This window comes from Pleurodeles waltl, chromosome 10, assembly GCF_031143425.1.
Source record: "Pleurodeles waltl isolate 20211129_DDA chromosome 10, aPleWal1.hap1.20221129, whole genome shotgun sequence".
Taxonomy (NCBI): domain Eukaryota; kingdom Metazoa; phylum Chordata; class Amphibia; order Caudata; family Salamandridae; genus Pleurodeles; species Pleurodeles waltl.
The window spans coordinates 764,688,188-764,711,203 of NC_090449.1; positions in this window are offsets into that span (position 1 = coordinate 764,688,188).

Consider the following 23,016-nt stretch of genomic DNA (forward strand, 5'->3'; position numbering starts at 1 on the left):
CCTTGAAGACAGGATTGAGCAAACCTTTGAGCCGGAGGCAGTGTGTGGATTTGGGGACCTGGACACTTCAGAGCCCAGCACATCAACCGGTGAGTACCATGTGATAAGCCTGTACCCCTATCAATGTCATACCCCACCCACCATGTACACATGTGCATGCACAACCAAATTAGCTCCATTTCAGGGTAGAAAAAGCCAGAATGATGCATTATGGGAAATGTAGTCCAATAGGCAGTGCATAGGCAAATGTTTATTAGGAATTGCGCAAAAGATACTAGACACTGACAGTGTGTTCCCCATGTCCCACAGGTCTCCAGGAAGACACCCCCTACACCCCAAGCACCCAGGCCCAGGAGGACACCCCAGGACCCTCCAGCACCCCCACATGCACAGTCAGCAGCATTCCTGCAGTTGTAACGCCTGCTGCAACAGCAACGGCAGGAGCTGCCCCAACAACAGCCAGGGAGGATACAGGTGCGAGGACAGGGCAGCCACCACTGCGCAGGCGTCGCAGGGCAAGAGCGTCTGATTTCCGGATTCATCCTCCAACCAGCAGTGAGGCACATCTGCTGCGGGGTCAGCGCCTGCAGAACACAATATTGGGCAGGATCAGTGGGGTGCTGCACCGCATTGAAAGACAAAACCATGCAAGCATGCGGCACCTCAACAGGCGGATGGACCTGATGTGCCAGAACACTGGGGACATTGCCTCTGCCATCAGGGAACTGGCGGCCGGACTGCTGGGTCAGGCAGAGGCAGGGCGGCGCAGGGATCGCCAGATTATGTTAAGACTGGACAGGATGGCCACATCAATCGGCAGGCTAGCCATCAACACAACAGGCCTGTCGAGGAGGACAGTTGGCCTGCAAATTGAGATGGGCCAATTTGCTGGGGATGTTGCCAGGGGCCTGGGACGTCTCACACATATCATAGAACTAATGGAGACACGTGAGATGTCGAGGGCCACCGGGGAAACACCCCAAGATAGTGAAGAGGGCTCCACAGTGAGCAGTGTATCTGCCACTGACAGTAGGGTGCTAAGGAGTGGGAGGCAGAGCACCATAGATGCGGCTGGGACCAGCCAGGCTGGCAGGAGGGGCAGGAGAAGTTAGCCAACAGCCCGGACAAACAAATGTGGCACATGGCTTTAATGTGCCACATGAGTGGTTGGCATTTCCCTGCCCATGGACAATTTCATCTTGTATATAGTTCATGCATTACATTATTAAAACAGTTATTTTTCTTCCACTTAACAAAAGGAGTGTTTGGTTAATGGGTGAGTATGGTGGGAGTTTACACGTACCGTCCAAAATATTGCGTTGCAATGTGTTCCCGTCTCAGTCTGCCTTGATTAGCTAGACTCCTATCCCCATGATGGCGGTGTGGTTGTTCTTGCTCTTCCTCATCAGGATCTGGGTCTGCAGGGGTGAGAGGTAGCCCACGTCTGGTGGCTATGTTGTGGAGGATGGCGCATGCGACCACAATTTTGAAGGCGGTAATGGGGGTGTATTGGAGGGCACCTCCGCTGCGGTGGAGGCATCGGAATCTTGCCTTCAGGAGTCCAAAGGTGCGCTCTATGAGGTTCCTGGTCCTCTTATGCGCACTGTTGTATTGCCTCTCTGAATCATTGCTGGGTGTTAAAAATGGAGTCATGATCCATGGCCTTAGAGCATATGCACTGTCACCTGTTGGGCACAAAAGTACACTGTTAGTAAGTCCAGATAGTCGTGCACAGTGACCTGTGTGTATGTCTGCAAGGTGTATGCAGCTCTACCTAGGAGGTATCCGTCTCCAAACTCCCCACGTTCCAGGTGTTGATGTATCCCACTATGTCTAAAAATGTATGAGTCATGGGTACTGTCTGGAAACTTAGCTACGATGTCCGTGATGACGTAATGGGCATCACAAACAACCTGTATGTTGAGTGAGTGGGTACACTTTCTGTTGCGGAAAATATGTTCCAGATTAGCGGGGGGGCATATTTGAATGTGTGTCCCATCTACACATCCAATGACATGGGGGAAGTGGGCAATGCGGTAAAAGTCCAGCTTCGTGCTGTTAATTTCTGCCTCATTCCTTGGTAAGTATATGAACTGAGACCTGTGCGCTACTAAGGCATCTAGGAATGCCCTGAGGAACCTTGACACTGCACTTTGGGATACCCCACCTGCCACGGCAATGACCCCCTGATAGCTCCCTGAGGCCAAGAGGTGCAGTGCGCATAGTACTTGCACATGCGTAGGGATGGCGCAGCCACGCAGAGTCTTGTGTTCTAGCTGTGGTTTTAGTAAATCTATTAATTATAGAATGTTAGCGCTGCTAAGGCGGTATTTATCATAGATCTCCTCTTCAGTTTGCTGGAAAAGGGTCTGCCTTGTTCTATATATCTTCTCCTGTCTCTGGCCCCTCCTCCTCCTCTGCTGGGCTGCGTAGACTCTCCTCCTCACTGCTATCAGGTATATGTCCGCCATCTTGAGTGACCCAGATGCCTTCTGGGTCTCCTTTTATACTTTGGTAATGGTTACCACCTGCTCTGAGTTAGTGGTAAATGCGACTTGCAAACTGGGCTTTTTGCGACAAGTCGCAATTTGCGAGTTGCAATTGCATAAGGTTTGCGACTCGCAAATTGCGACTTGCAATTTGCGGTTTGCAAAATGGGGTCGCAACGGATGCGACTCGCAAACGGGTCCCATCGCTTTTTGCGAGTCGGAAATGGGCTTTTTGCATCCCATTTCCGATTTTGCACTGTCGCAAATTGCGAATCGGCCCGTTTGCGAGTCGCAAACGTTTGCTACATCTGGCCCTAAATTCTCAGCTCCCTTGACTCATTCAGCTTGGCTTGGCTCAGTTCTTCTGAGAAAGAACTCTGGCACATTTTGTCTTATTCTCTTTGCTGATGTGTTTTGGATTAATTCTGAGACAGTCAATTATCATGCTTTAACTTCTCTGAAAGATTCTACAAAAAACCTTAGTCTCCTCTTTATAGGAAACTCAATTAGAAGACTTTATACTTTCACATCTGAGATGAGAGCTCTATATGGGTTATATTTATGTTCTCTGTCCTTTATAAAATTTTGATTAGAAGATGGAGTAGATTTTATTGGACACACTAAATGCTCTGTTTTGTAATTTGCATTGCGATTTAATGATTTGCTAAGAAAGAAGATTGATGAATTAAAGATTTCAATAAATCCTTGAAATAGAACTCAAACTCTCTTATCATTGACTGCAATAGGACCAAATTGAATGGTCTCAATTTGTGAATGTGCAATTCTTCTTCCATCTACGTCTGCTCCAAGATCTCACCTCAGGGTTCAGAAGAGGTGAAGGAACTTCGTATTTCTGAAGTCTCCCAATAGTCCTGAGGGGCAGTGTTAAAACCACTCTTAAGCACTTCTAATTTCCAATTCTCAAATATCTTTAGTGTTTGAAAATTCAATTGTTTCACTTGATGATATTGTTCCATAAATGCCCCACTATTGGTGACTTTTCAAGTCTTTTTCCCCGAAGTTAGTTTTATATTTCCTTATTTTCAATACGATTGGTCTCACAGTATATGCAAACTGTTAGGTGCCTTGGAGAAAATGATCTGTGGGGTCGTGGACTGAATTACTTTTGAAATTATCGGTGTAATTACAAATGAAACAAGGAGGTGGAAAATAAAAACTAAATATAGTGATGAAACTAATTGAGAGTCATTATGTATTCCGGGTCAAGAGGAGAATACCCATGACCTTCAAATAATTTATGTTTATGTAAGGTGTTTGATAATCAGGAGCACTACTGTTTAGCATCCAAGAACAAGAGAAAAGACAACCATCTTGATTTTAATCAAATATGAGTGAGAATGTCTCAATTTAAGCCACAAAAACTGGAAGTGAAAGATAAGCAATTGGAATATTGACCCCATTATAAAGCAAAGCACAAGGGGCTATAGGGGCCCACACCCTTGAGATCCATGGCGGAGATGTTGTCCCTGTAAACCAATCCCAAAAAATAATTAATACCATATATAATCAATTACATGTTACAAAGAGTTATAGTTAATTTCGCAAAAATAAAACTTATGTAAATGTTTACTTAAAGAGCATTTAACGTTGAGTTCATGTTTAATTGAACCGAGGATACTGTTGTACATGTATGCATTACTAGGAGAAAATTTTTAATCCCATATAAAAAATATGACAGAATTAGTAAAATAAAACATACATTGCTTCTCTGCATACTTGACAGATAATGTTGGATGGCTTTATTCCTCTTAGCAACATGAACACTTGCTACAACACCATCCTGCATTTCCGGTGCTTGGCCATTTTCAGCTTTTTCCATTTCAACCCCTTTACCAGCAGCGGCGGACATAAATTAAAAGTGGTGGGGTAGAGGGTGAGGGTGCGGGGGGAGAGCATGGGGTGAGTGTGGGGGAGGGGTAATAAGAAAAAAACATTTGCCTGGTGCTGTTGGCCACCTCGTGCTCCTTTGCTTCCTGTCCCAGCATTTTACCTAGCATGAGAGTGAGAGAGCGTAGCTTATATAATCTATATTAACATGAAATGTTTATGAATTAAGGTGTGATCCTGCCACATAGAAACTATAATAATGGCAATTTTGCTTAGACGTACTCTTGAATAGTGACCACTATGAGTGGCCACCAATGTATACGCGAACTAATAATGATAATCAAAATGTTTTAATTACGTTTAAATAAGTTTATACTAACATTTGCGTTATTAAATCTGTATTGAAAACCTCATAGGCCTTAAGTTAGCATGAGCCGAAGCTTAGCTGCCTGGCTCTCATATTAAATGCATTTTTCTATTTTCCAGTGTGCTGACTCACAAGGGGCCATGACCCTGTTTATTCTTTTTCTTCGACTTGGAAGATGAATGTAACCATGTTAGATCCGTTCTCACCATCTTCCCTCGTCCACAGACTAAATGTTAAAAATGAAATGAAACAATGTAGATTAATGTAATGTACAAGGTCATTCAAACCGATGAAGACAATGGAACTGCTGACCAAAAGATGTGCAAGATGAACACCGGACGTGATACCTCTGAAGACGTCAATTACGAGTACCAATCAAAAACTTGTAAAATAATATGAGGTGAAGAGTTAGATTACCTAATGTGTTATATGATAGGTTAAAGGTAGTGGGGTATAGCAAATGTCTAATAGAATTTTGAGGGAATGTACATCGAAAAAGAGATAAAAACCCATGTCTCAGGAAGTCATTTAGAATTAGGTAGGGAATGCTATTGGTTTTATCCAGAAACTCTGTCACTTTTGAAAGAGACCTTAGCTAGATGTTTTCCAAATTGGTGTTCTAAGTTGTTTTGCATGAAGCCTAACATGCGAATGCTAATCAGTGGTTAGGACAGGTGTTCATCAAACTGACGCAAATAGACAAACGACCAAAACTATGCTTTGTTGGACTCACGTGTTATTGACACCCTGCTAAAATTGATCTATGTTCACGCCGTGTTATGTTCTGATGTTTGTGATTCTCGCCTTCATGAAAGCTTATCAAAGTTGCCATATTGTGACTATGCTATTATGTTTCTTGGTGTTGAGATTAACGCATTTGCTATTAGACTGTAATTAATAGGGAATAAAACTCATAACATTCTACTAAACAAGGTGTGGTTATTCATGACTGAAAGGTCATGGTAGCGTCTTCAAATTGATTAATGACTTTGACTAAAGTGAAATGCATTGTCGTGATAAATATTGATGACATTATTGATGTATTGATTGATATATTGATTAGCTATCTCGTCTTTGACCCTAACTGGGTCAAAAGATTCATTGGCCTAAAACGAGTCCTGATGTGTAATAAAATATCATAAAGGCCGTGTTAGCAGTTCTGGCAGCAGAGCGACGGTTTGGCCCTTTGGGGCCCTAGGACGGAGAATCATTGTTTAAATTGTTTTTCCGAGATAATGCAAATTGGAGGTATGATGTGTTTCTAAATTCACCATGACTTTCCCGGGATCTCGGAGCCTGCCTAAGTGAGTTTGGAATGTTCTCGGCATCATAGCATGTGTGATGTAGGATTTGCGCTTGCTCAGCTTATGCATTTTGCAGGTGAATTGTGAAGTTTGTGTGTATTTAGGCCAGGTAATGTTGTTTTAGTAGGAGTGGGCTTACTCCGCAGTATGAGAGTAGGGAAGTCGGCGTACTTCATGTAAGTGTGGCGCTTTGTGCTCAAAATTATACACGTGGGTGGTTGTTCATGTACGGACCCGTTGTGGTCTAAGACTCCGGAGTATATTGACAAGTGTAGGAGACACTTGGGTTTATGTTGTAATTTGTGTGGTTTAATAGGTCAATCGGGCGTGGATGACAAGTCGAGTTTGAGTCAAATTGCATGTATGAAACCTTCGATGGAGATTTGGCAAGTTCTAAAGTGCACTTGGACGAACCATTGACAAGTCGAGAGTAGGATTTGTGGGTCAAATTCTGCTTGCGGGTGCGGGAACTGAGAAGGAGAGAGTAGCGGCCGAGGCTTCAAGTGAAATCTCTGTAAAGTTCTGAAGCGAATGTGTTACCCTTCCTGTAGTAAACTGGCAATTTTGTGTTGTTGTTAAGGTGCTCGCAGTAATTTTTGCATTAGTTTGGTGTGGATTCAGTGAGAGGCGGACGAGCCGCAAGACTTTGCCAGTCACAGTGTGTGAGTGTGACGTCAGTGGTGCCGCGCTGAGATAGGTCAGTTGTCGAGAGGGGTCGCGCACGGATTGGCTGCCATCCGTGAGAGGCAATAGGTTGAGGAAGGTGGGTGAAGAGTGTCCTGGGAACTAAAGTCACTTTCTGTTTAAATACAAATAAGAGAAAACGCAAAATGAATTTTGTCAAGGCTTTTAAGAGTGCTTTGAAAGGAGATGCATACATTATGGCGAGTGAAGGGGAGCCTACATCGCCTGACGGAACTCCGGCTTACATAGTTATGGAGGAAAAAGGTGTCACGCCTTGTTTATGCATGAAACAGTGGCGCAAAGTGACAGAAAAAGAGGGATGTTTGGCGTTCCCAGAACATGGGAGGTTCAATACAAGAGTGCTAGAAAATCTGAGGTGGATGTTAAGTGTACAGAAACCACCTCCGAGGCCAGCTCAGTATGAGGCTTTAGCGATTTGGGATTTAATGGCCCTTAAACAGAGACAAGAGAAATTCCAAAGAAGAATAAAAAGGGCAGAAAAAACTTATGCGGAAGCTAGATGGGATAATGAAAGCAAAATGTGGAGACGGGGAATAGTTGATGGGTTAAAATTATTCCCAGCTATTACACAGGGAGATGAGACACAGGGAAAGAAAGCCACCTGTAAAATAGACAAAGACTCTAGTAAGCTTAAAGAAACTAAGAGATCTTGGGAAGAAGAAGATGATTCAGACGATGAAGAATTTATGGATCGGATATTACATGATCGCCCGCCACCTTATGCAGTAAGCGATAATGTCCCAAGCACTAGTACGGGTCCTGGGAACCAGACGCAGGAGAAGGAAGTTACTGATACAGCACAGACTTGTGATACGGCTTTGATACAGAATGGTATCAGTGTACCCACTGCGCCAGACATGCAGATACAGTTGCAACCTCCACAGCAGATACAGAGAATCTATCCGGACATCCCGGTACTAGAGACTACTACATATCTGATAGTGCCGCCAGACCCGATATATACAAAATCGAGGTTAGTACAGATTGAGTCAACCCCACAATTGCTGCCCCAGCCGCAGCCAGAACTGATACCGGGATATAACCCAGCAGCTGGACCTCCCTTAATACCTGCCCCGGCTTCACTAGATCAGACCTTTGGAGTCACTGCTCCACGAGGTTTGGGACCAGGTCAGACACCAGCTGCAATATCATTGCCAATTACTGTTGGTCCACCGGTGCCATTGTATGCACAAGGTAAGCCTGGTGTATGTGATCAGGGAGTAAGATGTGCTAATAGGAGGGTCCATAGGAACCCCTCAGTTAACGGCCCCAGGAGAACAAGCGGCTGTAAAACCAAGGTCCTTGATAGACCTTAGCCCAGTTGAAGCACCATTGGAAGCAATAAGACAGGCAGGGCTAGGGGTGTTAACCCCACAGACAATAAGTACGAACGTTTCACAGTCGCCGATGATGCATGCGGGGAACATTTCACTGCAAGGTTTTACAGTACAACAGTTGAATGAGTGGTTAGAAAAGACCTATGCTATGCAAAAGACTACAGTAACAGCAGTAGAACCGGAAAGGTCAGAGAAAGATGATTACCTGAACCTTGTGAGACTGGATGTGGAAGCTGCTGAATTAGTGGAAGGAACAATGGGGGTGAACAGGCTAGAATCATACACAGAAGCAGAGTTGAGATACCTGTGCCCTAAGATTACTAAAGAAGTAGGCAAAGTGCATCAGAAATTAGCGAACCTGGCAGACAAATATGATATTGACATTAAGAACACTAAACATTTGAAAAGAAGTTACAGGTTAGACTTTGATTCAAAAGACTTCGAGCATATGAGATCTGCCGGAATGAAAGCGCATTTAAAAGAAATACTGCAAAGTGCGCAAATCTGGGGAGCGTTAGAAAAGTGGGAAGGCAGATGGGCTAAGAAAAGAGACAAGGAAAAAAATGACAGCCCAGGAGCTAGTAAAGCCAAAGCTATACCAGACACGGAATCAGTAAAGATACTACCAATGAGAGAAACAGCTGGTGGGGTCTTAATTCATGTACCATGGTCCCGAGAAGACATCCTATCTTTTACTAATGATCATCCCAGGTTGAGGGAGAAACCGATTGAGTGGTACCAACAAACAGATAGGTTTGTGAAGCTTGCAAATTGTCTCTGGGAAGACTTGAATACCTTGTTTGAGATTATTGTCCTGCCCGACTTATAGCTCGAGTGCAAGAGAGGGGTAGACTGGCCGACGAAAGAGCTGGCAAGGGATAAGGTGACCGGAGCACCCTCTGAGGAGGTAATGAAGTGCTATCATAAATTGATGGAGTTTTTGAAGCAGAAAGTGTCGCCGAAAGTGACTGATTGGCAGAAAATCGACCGGACCTCACAGGAGGTTAAGGAATCAATACATGCTTACTATGAGAGATTGTTGAAGGCATTCAAACATTACAGTGGTACTGAGACCATTGAGCCGAAAGACATGAACCATCTTGTGTTCAGATTTGTTGAAGGGTTGAGACCAGAAGTTAGCCAGATGATTAAGAATCATTTGATTTGTTGGCAAGCGAAGCCGATTGATGAGGTGTTGCAATATGCGAAATACTGTAGTGACGAAATTGAGCTGAAGCAGAAAAAGTTAAAGGAGAAAGTGATGGTGATGCAGATAAGGGCAGCGCAGGCTGGTATGCAGGGAAATGGAATTCAACAGATGATACAGCAGCAACCGCAAGGGAATGGTGTGTTTCAGGCACAACCGAGAGGTAGAGGTCGAGGTTTTGTGAATCGCGGTCCAGACATAAATACGGTTGTGGTTCAAAATGACATGCAAGGGTTGAAAAAGATGTCACCATGTCACGCGTGCGGGGGCGTGGGGCATTGGAAGCGGGAATGCCCGAATGTGGTGCAGGATGGTGTCGTTCAACAAAGCACTAATATCGGTACATTGCAAAATATGAGAGGCCCAAAGTTGAGAAATCAAAACCCAAACTTCCAAAATAACATGGTTCAGATGCAAGGGTTACAGCCCATGCAGCAAATGCAAATGCCGCGTGTTCAGCCAGCGCAAATGCAGCAAGTACAACAGCAGGTTCCCATGGTACCTAGACAGCAAATGCAATTACCATTAGCTCCAATGGATCAGCAGCAGGTGATGCTTCCTCAGCAGGTCACAGGTCAAGTGATGAGCCAAAATAATACAGTACAGCAATTCCCATTGCGTGGTGAAGATGGAATGAATGAGGAATGGTCAGATGACAGCTCAGACAGCGAAGAGTGCAGGCTTGCAGCGTCCTTAGAAGTAGATCAGTGGGGACCCTATGTAGAGGGAAAGGTAATGGGTCACAAGGTTTCATTCTTGGTTGATACCGGAGCTACACGCTCTACAGTCAGAAGTGCAGAGGTTCAGAAATTACCACTTTCAGGGCGTACCATAAGAGTGGTCAGAGTAGTAAACCAGTACCTGACAAATCCGATTACAGATCCAGTACAAGTTGAGATCGGCAACTTTCAGGGACTGCATAAGTTTGTAGTCTGTGACTCAAGTCCGGTATCCCTACTGGGAAGGGACTTACTGTGCAAGACAAAATGTTCGATTACATGTTCCAATGACGGAATTGAGGTGCAGACAAACAGTGATGATGAAGGAGATGATGGTCAGTTTTCAGAGTTAGAGACAGGAACTGCAAATGAAGATTACCCTTTGATTACATTGTTCCCGATGCTTACAGTGATTGACCTACCTGCCGAATTACAGGGAACGGTGACAGAGAAAGTGTGGGATTTGACAGGAAAAGAAGTGGGACTGATAAAAGGAGTGGAACCAGTTAAGTACAAGTGAAGCCAGATGCAGTGTTTCCCCAGGTGCCACAATATCACATGGCACAAGATGTTCTTATCCAAGTGGCACAAATAATTGCGGACTTTGTAAAACAGGGAGTCCTGAAGGAAGTATTGAGCAGCCCTTGTAATTCACCGATAATGGGTCTGAAAAAGCCTTGTGGGAAGGTTCGAATTGTGCAGGACCTAAGAAAAATAAACGAGATTGTGGTAAAATGTTGCCCCATAGTGCCCAATCCAGCAGTGATTATGTTTCAGGTCCCGTGTGATGCTGAATGGTTCACCGTGGTAGACCTGTCACAAGCTTTCTTTTCAATACCTCTTCATGAAGACAGCCAGTTTTTATTCAGTTTCAAATTCCTGGACAAAGTGTACAGTTGGTGCAGAATTCCTCAAGAGTTTTCTGAATCACCGTTCATCTTCAATCAGATATTGAAAAAGGACTTAGAGTCCCTGGTACTGCCTTTCAATTCAACTCTAGTGCAGTACATTGACGATTTTCTGATTGCGTCCAGGACAAAAGATGACTGTAAATATGATACAATTGCCTTACTGAATCATTTGGGAAAGAACAGACATAAATTGTCGCCAAAGAAGCTGCAGTACTGTCAGAAAGAGGTCAAATATTTAGGACACTTGATGGAGAAAGGGTCCAGGAGAATATCGAAGGAAAGGGTGACTGCTATTTTGCAAATGAACCCTCCGCCAACCAAGAGAGATGTCAGGATGTTTTTGGGAATGGTGGGTTACTGTCGCCAGTGGATACCCAACTTCTCGATTATAATCAAAACCATTGATAAAGCTGACAGCCAAAGAGATCAAGGATGAGCCGTATACCATAGCTTTATCCAAGGAAGAGCTTGAGTCATTCATGGAATTGAGAGAGTGCATGTGCAGGGCACCAGCTTTGGGTATGCCTGATTATACAAAGCCGTTTCTACTGTTTTGTCATGAACGTGATGCTTGTTCTTTGTCTGTCTTAACACAGGTCCATGGAGGTGCAAACCGCCCTGTAGCATATTTTTCAGCTACCTTGGACCCCATCGCAGCAGTCTTACTGGGTTGTTTGCAAGCAGTTGCAGCAGTTGGTCAAAGCCTCACGCAGTGTGAAGGCATAGTGATGGGACATCCCTTGACCGCAATGGTTCCTCATTCAGTTGAGATTTTGTTGACTCGAACCAAAACCCAGCACATGACAAATGCCCGTCTTACCAGATATGGGACAATTATATTGGGGTCACCTAATGTTTCATTGAAGAGATGTACTGTATTGAACCCGGCAACTCTACTTCCTGTTGAGAATACTGCGATTAATAACGAAGAGGAAGTGGAGAATGACTGTCTTGAGGTAACAGAACTATGTACCAAGCCCCGACCTGATATTCAAGATACGCAGTTAAAAGAAAATGACTGCATTATGTTTGTTGATGGATCCTGTTTGAGCGATTCAGTCGGAATGCTGAGAGCCGGTTACGCTGTATGTACCATAGCTGGTATCATCGAAGCTTCCTGGCTTGAGAGAGTGTATTCCGCACAAGTGGCAGAGCTAATTGCCCTTACTAAAGCATGCCATGCAGCTGAAAATCTGAGGGTCACTATCTATACTGACAGCAGATACGGATTTGGAATTGTACATGATTTTGGCCAATTGTGGTCGCAGAGAGGTTTCATGACCTCTTCTGGTTCTCCTGTGAAAAATGGTGAACAAATCAAGGATTTGTTACATGCGATTCAGTTACCTCTTGAAATTGCCGTGGTGAAATGCAATGCTCACGTTAAGTCACAAGACTTTGTGTCCATGGGAAACGGCTATGCAGATCAAGTCGCAAGGTTTTGCACATTGAACTGTATATCGTTCAAGGATCAGTGGGAATTGATGCCGCAAACTGAAAATGACACATGCTTGAACCTTGCATTAAGGGTGGTCGATACATTAGATGAGCTAAAGACACTACAGAGTCGTGCTAGCAAAGAGGAAAAATGCTCCTGGCAAAGAATGCAATGTGTACAGAGGGCTGACGACTTGTGGGTCTCAGAGGACAGGAAATTAGTTTTGCCAAATAGTCTTCTGTCACAATTTGCTAGGCTCTATCATGGACAGGCTCATCTTGGAAGAGATGCAATGATCAGGTCATTCAAAATCGATTGGTTTAACCCAAAGTTCAGACATGCCGCAGAGGTTACCTGTCACAGGTGCATCATCTGTCAGCAGATGAATGCCGGAAAAGGGACTGTGGTAACTGTGAGCCACTTAGGGAGAGCTGGTGGTCCATTTAGCAAGATGCAAATGGATTTCATTGAAATGCCTGTTTGCGGAGGATTGAAGTACGTGTTGGTGATTGTGTGTGTTTTCAGCCACTGGATTGAAGCTTACTCCACACGTAGAAATGACAGTCTCACAGTTGCAAAACTGCTGCTTAGGGAATTAATATCTAGGTTCGGGTTTCCGGTCTCTAGAGAATCAGATAGGGGCAGACAGTTCAACAATGAGGTGATTAAGCTCTTGTGTGCTGCATTAGACATCGAACAGAAGCTGCATTGTAGCTACCATCCCGAAGCATCAGGACTAGTAGAGCAAATGAATGGTACTTTAAAATCGAGAATAGCGAAGATGTGCGTAACTGCCAATATGAAATGGCCAGATGCATTGCCCTTAGTGCTGATGTCAATGAGGAACACCCCTGATAAGAAGACAGGACTATCACCACACGAGATCCTTATGGGTAGAGCTATGAGGCTGCCCGCAGTACCTGCAAATGTTCTTGTGAACATCACGGATGATATGGTGTTGGACTACTGCAAAGGCTTGGCTGATGTGATTCGCTCTTTTTCTCACCAGGTGGAAGCTAACACATTGCCACCGATCGGTGATCCAGGTCACACCCTGCAAGCTGGTGATTGGGTGGTTGTCAAAAAGCACGTGAGAAAGTCGTGTTTGGAGCCGCGCTGGAAGGGGCCATAACAAGTAATATTGACAACAACCACTGCTGTGAAATGTGCAGGCGTTCCAAACTGGATACATGCCAGTCACACAAAGAAGGTAACGTGTCCAACTGATGAGGAACTTGAAGTTTCTGGCTCAACAGTTCCAGAGAGGGAGGTTTTAGGGCCCGAAAACAGCCGAGAGGGGTCTGAGACTGCAGGAGAGCCCACTGAGAACAGCCTTGTCCCTCAAACAGTAGATGAGTTCGAGAGAGGTGACAATGTGCCTCTCTCAGTAGAGGCAGCAGGAGAACTAAGTCAAAGAGAGGTTCTCCCAGAAGCAGACGGGTACGGGTTAGAACTTGAACCCGTTACAGATCCAGAAGAAGAAGAGGAAGAAGAAGGCGAAATAGTAGAAAGAGATCAAAGTACACCGGCGTCCCCTGAGCCAGTTGCAGGTCCATCAAGAGAAAACACCATATTACAAGAGGAGGGTGCTGTTCAGCGTCCTGAAAAGACAAACTGGAAGAAGACGCATAAGGGAGATAACTGGCCAGAGAAACAGGCTGCAAAAGCAAGAAGCGTACCAGGTGAAACAATAACAGAAGAATCCGACACCACAAGAACAGAAGATCTGAGTGAAGGAGAATTGCAAGGCGAACGCAGACTGAAAAGGAAAAGAACCGCAAATAGAAGGTATGCAGGTCCTGAATGGGCATATGCAACAACATCTGAATGGCAACAAGAATTGTTTGCGTTCTGTTTTGATCGAGAAGTACCAGGCCAATACTACGGTACCTGAAGTAACTCAAAGAAAAGACTTTGTTAAAAATCGAAAACTGAAAAACTAAAGAAAAGAGACTTATGAATTACCGAATGCGACACTGATAACCTGATTTGACTTTGAGAACCTGATTATGACAAGCTGCTAACCTGATTTGTCAATGGGGTCCTGGAGTGAATGAAACGCTGTAAATACATGCAGAGAGAAAGAGACTTTTGAATCAAGAAAAAAAAAAAAGAGAGTTTCATATCGTCCTCAAGTTGGTTATTATTCTGCTATCTGATTCTTTACAGACATGGCTTATAATAGAGGTAGTGACAAGAAGAGTAAGGTGTGTGGTTGGTTGAGTCTTATATTAGGTATTGTGTGTGCAATAATAATTGTGGGAGTGTTTGTGGGAATGCCATGGTTGGATAAGAAAGTGACTAACCATGCTTCAAAACCTGAAACTACAACACTAACACCGTGGGAAAAGTTTGAGCAGGATGCAAAACACTTGCATGAGGGAACTAACTCAAAGGGGGAACTTTCCACTAATGTCTTCTGTCGCCTGTTGAATGAGTACGTTGAGACCATGGATGCGAAAAACTGTTATGTGTGCACAAATATTCCTTCATCAGTGCAAGAAGGGGTCACCTACCATAGCCTTCCACTAACATACGGGATAAGCTGTAACTTGCTATTAACAAGATTCTATAATCAAGAGCATGTGCAATACTTTTATTCAAATCTGGATGTTGTGTTTTCTTTTGTGCCTGTGATTGAGTTTCTGAACAAGCTAGCTAAAGAGCATAGTATAAAATTAGTGAGAGGTTTCTTTGAACCAACGCTTACATTTGGGACAGCTTAAGCACACCGCAACAATCTGACCTGCTTTTGACACCTGTAGAGAAAAGCTTCTTAGATCACACCGATGATAGATGCAAAGCATTGAAAGAAAGATTAGAAAAAGAGTTAGAAAAACGCACATATGCAAATGATTATGCTTACACTGCAATAAAGACACAAGGCAAACTAGCTATAGATGCATTACATGTAGGAAGGCTTTGTATATATAGGCCAAAATCTGAGCACGACACTTTATTTGTGGGAACGAGTGAATGCAGACATGTGTTTTTGTTTCAGAGTAAATGGACATTCATGTTAAATGGACAGGATCCAGCGATCCCTGGGATTTATTATATCTGTGGACTTAATGCTTATTACCGTCTCCCTAAGTGATGGTACGGGACATGTTATTTGGGAATAGTTTTCCCAAAGATTAATCAAATTGATGACTTAAAGCAAATACCTAAAACGTCTGAATTGCAATAGCTAGACAAAAATGAGAGACAGCGGCTGCTGTCGTTGGAGACATATTTGGAGCCATAATTCCTTTAGTAGGGGTTATTTTAAACTCCATAAAGATTCAAAAGTTGTCTACTATTGTGGATAACATGCTGACGAATTTTACAGGGGCTATACTCCTGATGGATACTGAACTTGCTGCGGAAAGAGCTATGACTCTTCAGAATCAGCTTGCTTTAGACATTCTTTTAGCAAAAAGTGGGGGGGTCTGCAAGATGCTCAACGAGCGTCATTGTTGCTCATTTATACCATACAATAGTAAAAATATTAGGGGTATGCTTACTAACCTAACTAAAGATAGTGCAAATTTGAAAGATTTGAAGGAACCTGGAGTATGGGAGAAATTTGGAAAGGGAATTGCCAGAGTAGGGAGCTGGTTTAGCAATATTTGGAATGGGGTACTTGCAAAAATATTAGGGGGTCTATTAATTGTTCTAGCCTGTCTATTAATATTATGGGGAGCATGCAAAAGAAATGATACAATTAAAAGAAATTGGGCAAAGAGGACCAGAAAAAATGAAGTGAAAGGGAGAAAATGTTTAATGAAATTTGGGAAAGTTCACACAAGGGGCAAGATGTTGAAATGTGCATTATGCGTAAAGTGAAAAAAGGAAAGTGAAAGGTTAAAGGAAAGGTTTGTGATGACGAACGTCATCAGAGGAGGGACTGAGAGAGCGTAGCTTATATAATCTATATTAACATGAAATGTTTATGAATTAAGGTGTGATCCTGCCACATAGAAACTATAATAATGCTAATTTTGCTTAGACGTACTCTTGAATAGTGACCACAATGACTGGCCACCAATGTATACGCAAACTAATAATGATAATCAAAATGTTTTCATTACGTTTAAATAAGTTTATACTAACATTTGTGTTAATAAATCTGTATTGAAAACCTCATAGGCCTTAAGTTAGCATGAGCCGAAGCTTAGCTGCCTGGCTCTCATATTAAATGCATTTTTCTATTTTCCAGTGTGCTGACTCACAAGGGGCCATGACCCTGTTTATTCTTTTTCTTCGACTTGGAAGATGAATGTAACCATGTTAGATCCATTCTCACCATCTCCCCTCGTCCACAGACTAAGGCGGTCATTCTGACCGCGCCGCCCGCCATGTGGTCACCGTCATTTGGCCGCTCCGCGGTCAAAAGACCGCGGAGGCCATTCTGGCTTTCCCGCTGGGCCAGCGGTCGCCCGCCAAAGGAGCGCCCGCCGGCCCAGCGGGAAAGGCCCTGCAACACAGAGGCCGGCTCCGAATGGAGCCGGCGGTGTTGCAGGGGTGCGACGGGTGCAGTTGCACCCGTCGCGATTTTCACTGTCTGCTATGCAGACAGTGAAAATCATGCTGGGGCCCTGTTAGGGGGCCCCTGCACTGCCCATGCCAGTGGCATGGGCAGTGCAGGGGCCCCCAGGGGCCCCACGACACCCATTCCCGCCATCCTGTTCCTGGCGGTCAAAACCAGCAGAAACAGGCTGGCGGGAAGGGGGTCGGAATCCCCATGGCGGCGCTGCTTGCAGCGCCGCCATGGAGGTTCAGCCCTGCAAGGGGTATTCCGGTGGGAAACCGCCGGATCCCCTTTTCTGACCGCGGCTTTCCCGCGTGGTCAGAATGGGCAATGAAGCACCGCCAGCCTGTTGGCGGTGCTTCCGTTGCCCGCGGCCCTGGAGGTTTAGGACCGCCAGGGTCAGAATGAGGATCTAAATGTTAAAAATTAAATGAAACAATGTAGATTAATGTAATGTACAAGGTCATTCAAACCGATGAAGAGAATGGAACTGCTGACCAAAAGATGTGCAAGGAATTACAGAAGGATGAAATCACACTGGACGTGCCACCTCTGAAGACGTCAATTACGAAGATCAATCAAAAACTTGTAAAATAATATGGGGTGAAGAGTTAGATTACCTAATGTGTTATATGATAGGTTAAAGATAGTGGGGTATAGCAAATGTCCAATAGAATTTTGGGGGAATGTACATCGAAAAAGAGATAAAAACCCATGTCTCGAGAAGTCATTTAGAATTAGGTAGGGAATGCTATTGGTTTTATCCAGAAACTCTGTCACTCTGTTTGGTGATTTGGTGGTTTACTTAAACCATCCTTGCCCTTAGAATTGTCCATTTACACTTTACCTCCTTATGAGGGAAGTGCCCTTTTGCCCCAGAGCTGAGTTCTGACTGATGGCGATTTGACTGATGTCCTGAAGACGAAGACTGAACCTGTGCGCTGACCTAATCCTTGGAGGGTAATTATGACAATGCATTTGTAATTTGTCTGTTTGCTTTTCCTTTCTAGGCGCCAACTGCTTGCTTTTGAAAGAGACCTTAGCTAGATGTTTTCCAAATTGGTGTTCTAAGTTGTTTTGCATGAAGCCCAACATGCGAATGCTAATCAGTGGTTAGAACAGGTGTTCATCAAACTGACGCAAATAGACAAACGACCGAAACTATGCTTTGCTGGACTGATGTGTTATTGACACCCTGCTACAATTGATCTATGTTCACGCCGTGTTATGTTCTGATGTTTGTGATTCTCACCTTCATGAAAGCTTATCAAAGTTGCCATATTGTGACTATGCTATTATGTTTCTTGGTGTTGAGATTAACGCATTTGCTATTAGACTGTAATTAATAGGGAATAAAACTCATAAAATTCTACTAAACAAGGTGTGGTTATTCATGACTGAAAGGTCATGGTAGCGTCTTCGAATTGATTCATGACTTTGACTAAAGTGAAATGCATTGTCGTGATAAATATTGATGACATTATTGATGTATTGATTGATATATTGATTAGCTATCTCGTCCTAAGGTGTCTCTCAACTGGGTCAAAAGATTAATTGGCCATAAACGAGTCCTGATGTGTAATAAAATATCATAAAGGACGCGTTAGCAAGAGCAGCATGGGGATTGGGCTGAGACTGCTGGTTTGCCACTCGCTCTGGCACAGAGGGTCTGTGCTGTTTCTCCAACCCGACTGTCAAATACAGCTGAGTTGGAGAAACCTTACTGCGCATGTCTGTTTGGTCAGCCTAGAACAGCCGGCCAAACAGACATGAACAGTTAAGGGCACACTCCACTCCCTACCATCTCCCTCCACCTTCTTATGGACCAGCCCCGCCCCACCCTGCACAGGCTGGCTCAACCAGCAGCAGAAAAATAAAACAATAGTGAAATATCGTTTTATTTTTTTGGTGCTGGGTCTGAGCCAGCGGGCGATGCCACTGCCCTTTACCTCATTTACCTTTTTTCAATTAACATGCCTATGGTTATGTTATGTAAAGTAGAACAAGTGGCTATAAATTTGTTATGCAGCAAAGGGAACATACTTAAATGCCTGCTCAGATTTGGGAAGATACCAAAATCAGGTCTTAAGGGTTCTAAGAAGTATGCTCAATTGCCATTTTTGTTCATTTGTGTGCACAGTTGTACGTGTGATGCCTAACTGTGAGGGATGTAAGGTTTATGTCAGATCCAACAACCTATTCCATCAGCACTGTCACCTGGATGGGAAAGTTATACAAGATGTGGGTAAACATTAGACGGACATCACACATCAGCACTTACTAAGCAGCCATTTGCCATTAATCTTACCATTTTTCAAATGCTAATATATTTCACTGTGCAATAATATATAAGCATCATGTGTGCTTCTAGGGTATGTTGTCACTCTGGCCCTCTTTACAAGTGGCCTTTTAATTCTGGAGCCTCATTTGAATTATACAGTTTTTTTACTTGAAACCTTCAATGCTGGCTGCAGTAAACAGCCAAAATCTCTGTGTGAAAGTCTGAGGAAAAATGAAGAATTATCAGAGGAATCAGAATTGACTTTACCAATTCCGCAAGTAATTCTTCATTTCTTAGTTGAACCTCGGGGTTCACCTCAAAAGTGCTTCATTTTAACCATCCTAGGGGTACATCAAATGGAGGAGAAACAAGCGGATTTTTCGGGCAACTCCTACTGAGAGTCATCAGTTATGAGATGGCTCACATCAGAAAGTCCCCGTACATGCAGAGAGTGTTAGCCCTTCCTAGATGTATACCTATGTTTCTCTGATGTATGATGGGAACAACAGGATGAGTGCACCAACAGTGGCTGCAGTCACACTGGGGGAAGTGTGCAATGTTGAAAAAGCGAACCTTCTCAGACAGTCCAATGCCAGAAGGATACAGCAAATTAAATGTATATCTTAATGTCTGTGAGCAGGAAATGCGTGCATCTGCGCAGTGCATGAGAGACAGCAAAGTATAACATTGCACCCGTCATCCCAGAGGTTAGTAGACCCAGGGCCAGTTGTAGCAAAGGGTTTTACCCATTTTGTGTCTAGGGGAAAATGTGTTCGTACATATGGCCCTTAATCCGGTGAGCATCTGCATATGTATAGGATGCATATGACTTCTTTGCTGACATGTGTCATCGGTGGACGAAGCTCATGGTTGAGATCAAGTAAATCCCTTTAAAATCTACACCGTTTGTATAATTCCAACCTCCCCATTCTCCTCCAGTGCTCCTTTTCTACAGCCTGCATCTGCATGCATCGTAATACTGTGAGTGAAGTGGAAATGAGATTGACTTTCCAGCGAAAATCTGTGAAGTGGCGCTAAAACAATGCAAAATAGCGCTATGCCTTCCTTTGTATTAAGGGGCATTCCATGGGTGGTACATGGGCATTTCCGTGCCTACACCCACTGAACAGGCACTGAAAGTAGTTAGGAATTACACAAAATTAAAAAATTATATTCATGTGATATCTAGACTCTAAGAAAGTAAAACGGTGTCACTAAATCATTTGCTGTTTTATTGTCCTAAGCTGATTATCTCGAGGAATCAATTCTCAGCTCCATTTATTTTTTAGAAAAAGATGTGAGCAACGAAGAGGGAGTTATTTGCTTTATACTTAATAATTTGTGTAATGATGTGTGATTGAAACGGAACGAATTCGTACTGAAATTGTAACGGTGTCGTACTGCTGTTAAATACATCTATTTATCATGTGTGCTGTGATAAAATATACCTACATGTTTATACCATAAAAATACATTTTTGTAAATCATAAACTGGGTCTGAAATAATGTATCATTTCTAGTACAATATAAACCAAGACGATAACAGAGCTTGATTAAAAAATCGAGTGGAAACTATAGACCTGTAATTTTATTCTGCAGTAGTTACCAGAAGTATAACTGCAAATTAAAATCTTTTAAAATGATTCTGGTTTTTAGATCTTACCTATAAACAGCTTTAGCGGTTCGTTTCTAAAGAACTATTGTCATTGAATTATTAAAATACATACATTTAGAGGGCTTTGGGTCAGGCTGTTTATCGTGATGGAATGACTTTCCAGTATATCTCTTGCCCCTGCATCTTAATCAATTGATTTCCTCATTATTCTTTGTTTTTCCCACCCTGAAGCAATTCTTCTTTATTGTGCCCTGGCTGGATGATATGCGTCCTTTTACTACTTGCATTCATTGAACTACATTTTTCTTTCTGCCTTTGCTAAAAAAAAAAATGTTTTTTTTTTTTGCTCTCTCTCTCTCTCTCTCTCTCTCTCGTGTGCTGCTTCCCCCTCAAATGCCTGCCCTCTTAAATGCTCTATTGTCCCCTTCTCCCCCAGACCATCAGTTGTTCTGCTTTTAATTTTCTTCCTCCCTACCTAGCATAAGCTCCTCAATTGCTCCTGTCCCTCTCTACAACCACACCATTGAAATCTCCCTACACCTGTTTCTTTATTGTTCCCTGCCTCTTACGTCAAAATGTTCACCTTATTTACAGAAAGTCAGCTGTAATTTACTACCATGCCAATGCCTTTCCAAAACATGCTATTGCAATGTTTAAATTATTTTTGATAATTAATGGTCCAAATCTGGATTCATGCCCAACCACAGTGTAGAGATCATCCTCACAACAACCATGGATGATGCCCAGATGATCATGGACATAGTTAACATACAATCCTCCTCTCACCTGACCTTTCTGTAGGCTTCCACAATATCCCCCATCACACAACTGCACAAAGCCAGCATCCAAGGACCTGCACTTTGCTAAATTTGCTCCTTCCTGGCAGCCCACATCAAGTAGGTCAGCCTGGCCTCCTTCAACTTTGATGCCATCAACCTCATCTCTTGAGTTCCACAAGGACCCTCAATCAGTTCCACCTCTTTAACGCCTACATGACCCCACTTGCCAGCATCATCCATACCTTAAGAATCAAAACCTTTTCTACGTTGATGACACCGAACTCATACTTTCTCCCTCTGACTAGACTCCAAACACCTGGACTAATTTCTCCACCTGCAAGTTGCCAGATGGATAAAAACCAACTGCCTCAAGCTAAACACAGACAATATGGAAGTAGTAATCTTTGGCAAAAATACCTCGCTCTGAGACTCTAATTGGTGACCTGCTGAACTTGGACCCACACAATCCGGGCAACCCATGCAAAGAACATTAGAACAGTAATTGAACACAAACTCACCATAACCGGCCACATGAACACAGTATTTGTTTCCTGCTTCCACACACTCAAAATGCTCAAGAAGATCTTGAAATGGCTTCCAACCAACACTTGGAGTACTATCACCCAAATCCAGCAACACTCTCTGACAGAATCAACACTCCAGACCATAGAAAACTCAGCAGTGAGGCTCACCCTCAACCTCCCACACCACCCCACCTCAAACAGATCTACTGACTCCAGTTAGGCTTAGACAAAATTTTAATTACACAGGAGTAATTTGCATAATTTAAGGTAACAACATTTCTGCCAAATTGCAGAGACTGTGCCACATCATTTAATTTGGGGGGAAATTTGAATGTGAAATGTACTGTTAGGGTAATGTTTGAACACAAGTGTTATTTCAGGTAGATGTTTTACCTGACCGGACTGTGAGCATCTGGACTTCAACTCAACATTACATTTTCACGTTGAATTATTACCTGAATGGACCAATCGAGTAATTTTTGGGTGTGAGATGCATTTTGAGTTCAACAATTTTTTTCACTTTTTGTTAATGCTGACAACTCATTAAAAAGCCATGGCAAAGCCAGTAGCTCTGCATGGGGCCTTTGCCTGCACCGATCCCTGAGGCACAACAGTGTTTCTGCCACCCCTGCACCAGAAAATGGCTTAAGTAATGTGTTCTGGATGGGCCTTTGCTCCCTCTCACTCTCTGGCACAACAGTATTTCATCCCCGAGTGGGCAGATAGGGGGTCTTTATCCCCACCTGCCCCACACAGGGAGTGGAAAGCCCACTAGACCACCAGGGTATGTTTTGTTTACTGTTTTGGGAGTTTGGCTACACTAGGGATGGGGTTGGACACCCTCACAACTTTGGGCACACCAGTCCCTATGCCTCCATGGAGAGGGCAGATGTTGGTGTTTACAAAAGAGTACTAGACCACCAGGGAATATATGTATTTACTGTTTTGGAGGAGTGACCCTACTGGCCAAGGGTATCTG